At 43.0% G+C, this 2,490-nt stretch overlaps 1 pseudogene; it reads left to right on the forward strand.

Annotated features, from left to right (window-relative positions):
• The first annotated feature begins 411 nt into the window (after positions 1 to 411).
• Positions 412 to 1,928, forward strand: LOC102836187 (annotated as a pseudogene).
• Positions 1,929 to 2,490: the final 562 nt, after the last annotated feature.

A 2,490-nucleotide genomic window follows, 5' to 3' on the forward strand; every position in this document is an offset into this window, starting at 1 on the left:
CATCATACATGAAGAAAGCAAAAAGTCTTTAAGAATACAAGAAAGAAGAAAAAGGTCAAAATTGATGTCAGAAGAGACACTGAAACTTGCGCTGCAGCATAAAGATGCTAAAGCGAATGGAAGAAATTAGGAGGTCCAAGAGCTGAACAGAAATTTCAAAGATCAGCTCGAGAAGATAATGCCAAATATTACAACAAAATGTCCAAAGATCTGGGATCAAAAAACCAAAAAGGAAGAACACACTCATCATTTGTCAAGCTGAAGGGACTGAATAAAAATTCAAGCCTTGACTGTCATTATTGAAAGATTCTCTGGACAAATTATTGAATGATGCAGAAAGCATCAAGAGAAGATGGAAGGAGAGCTTCAGTCGCAGCATTGCCTGGCTCTGGTATCCCTTGTTCTCGGCAGGCTTTGGGGGCTTCGTGCCATGGCTGTCAGTCGTGTCTTATTCCGGAAATTACAGTCAGTCTGGGGGTGAGCAGCAAAATTATTCTTCCTATGGCTATCAAGGCAACAAAGACTATGGACAAGCATCATCACAAGGCTATTCTGGCTATGAGCAAACAGCTGATTCTTCATATGGACAGGATTATAGTGGTTACTCCAGTTATGGACAAAATCAGTGAGGTTATTCCCAGTCCTATGGTGGTTATGAAAATCAAAAACAGAGCTCTTATGGCCAGCAGTCTTATAATAACCAGGGACAGCAAAACTTGGAATCATCAGGAGGCCAAGGTGGATGAGCTCCTTCATATGACCAGTCAGACTATGGTCAGCCAGTTTTGTATGACCAGCAGTCAGGCTATGATCAACATCAAGGCTCATATGATAAGCAGTCAAATTATGATCAGCAGCATGATTCCTATAATCAAAACCAGCAGTCCTATCATTCATAAAGGGAAAATTACAGCCACCACACACAAGATGACCACCATGATATGAGTAGGTATGGAGAAGATAATAGAGGATATGTTGGATCACAGGTAGGAGATACAGGGCAAGGGGAATATGACAAGGATGGAAGAGGTCCTATGATAGGATCAAGTTTTGGTGGCTGCGGTGGATTCAAAAATTTTGGTGGTCACAAAGATTTTGGACCCAGGCCAGATGCTGATTCAGAGTCTGATAATTCAGACAACAGCATAATCTTTGTGCAAGGACTTGGGGAGGGTGTGTCCACTGATCAAGTGGGGGAGTACTTTAAGCAAATAGGAATTATCAAGACAAACAAGAAGACTGGAAAACCAATGATAAATCTTTACACAGACAAGGACACAGGGAAGCCAAAAGGGGAAGCAACAGTATCATTTGATGATCCCCCTTCAGCTGAGGCAGCCATTGACTAGTTTGATGGAAAATAATTTCATGGCAACATTATTAAAGTGTCCTTCACTTCTAGAAGACCTGAACTTATGAGAGGAGGTGAAAGTGTAGGTGGGTGGTGAGGCCATGGAGGATATAGAAGTCATAGAGGTTTTCAGGAAAGATGAGGAGACCCCAAAGTGGGGACTGGGTTTGTCCTAATTCATCATGCAGAAATCTGAACTTTGCTCGAAGGAATTCCTGTAATCAGTGCAATGAACCCAGACCAAAGCACTCTCGTCCCCCAGGAGGAGATTTCCGGGGATGAGGCTATGGTGGAGAGAGGGGCTACAGAGGTCGTGGGGGCAGAGGTGGAGACTGAGGTGGATACGGGGAAGAGAGAATTGGGGCTGGATATGGTGGATACAGAAGTAGTGGCGTGGCTATAGAGGAGACAGAAGTGGAGGTGGTTATGGTGGAGACCAAAGTGGAGGTGGCTATGGTGGGGACAGAGGAGGTGGTTATGGTGGGGACAGATGTATTATTACTGAGGAAGCTGTTATGGAGAAGACCAAGGAGGCAGCTATGGAGGAGACTGCAGTGGAGGTTACAGAGGAGACTGAAGTATTAGCAGCTATGGAGACCAAAGTGGCTACGGAGGCAAAATGGGAGGAAGAAACAACTACAGAAATGATCAGTGCAACTGACCATACTGATGACTGTTTTGAATATTCCTTTGTCTCTGACATGATCCATAGTAAAATTGCCAGAGTTCTTCCTGCTGCTTTCCTCTTGGCCTCTTCTTGGATAGTAAAATTAAATAACATTTGGATTTGGATTTGGGTGCGAGGACTGGGACAGTTTTTCTTAGAAATGTCCATTGATACTTCCCTTTCTGGTTTTTAAACCTTCTCCTTCCCAACCTTTGGAGCTGAGTGCATTGTAAAATACTGCCAAAATGGAAAGTATTTTGTAATACTGCAATAAAGGCTGCTTGTTTTTGTGGATCTTTGTTAAAAAAAGAAAAAAAAGAGAGAGCGAGAGCGAGCGAGAGAGAGAGAGAGAGAGAGAGAGAGAGAAGATGGAAGTGGTTTGGTACACAAAATCACTGTACCAAAAGGAAATGGTTAATGTTCATCCATCTCAAGAGGTTACATATGATCAAGAGCCAATCATACTGAAAGA

The sequence above is a fragment of the Chrysochloris asiatica genome, unplaced genomic scaffold (assembly GCF_000296735.1).
Source record: "Chrysochloris asiatica unplaced genomic scaffold, ChrAsi1.0 scaffold00769, whole genome shotgun sequence".
Classification (NCBI taxonomy): Eukaryota; Metazoa; Chordata; class Mammalia; order Afrosoricida; family Chrysochloridae; genus Chrysochloris; species Chrysochloris asiatica.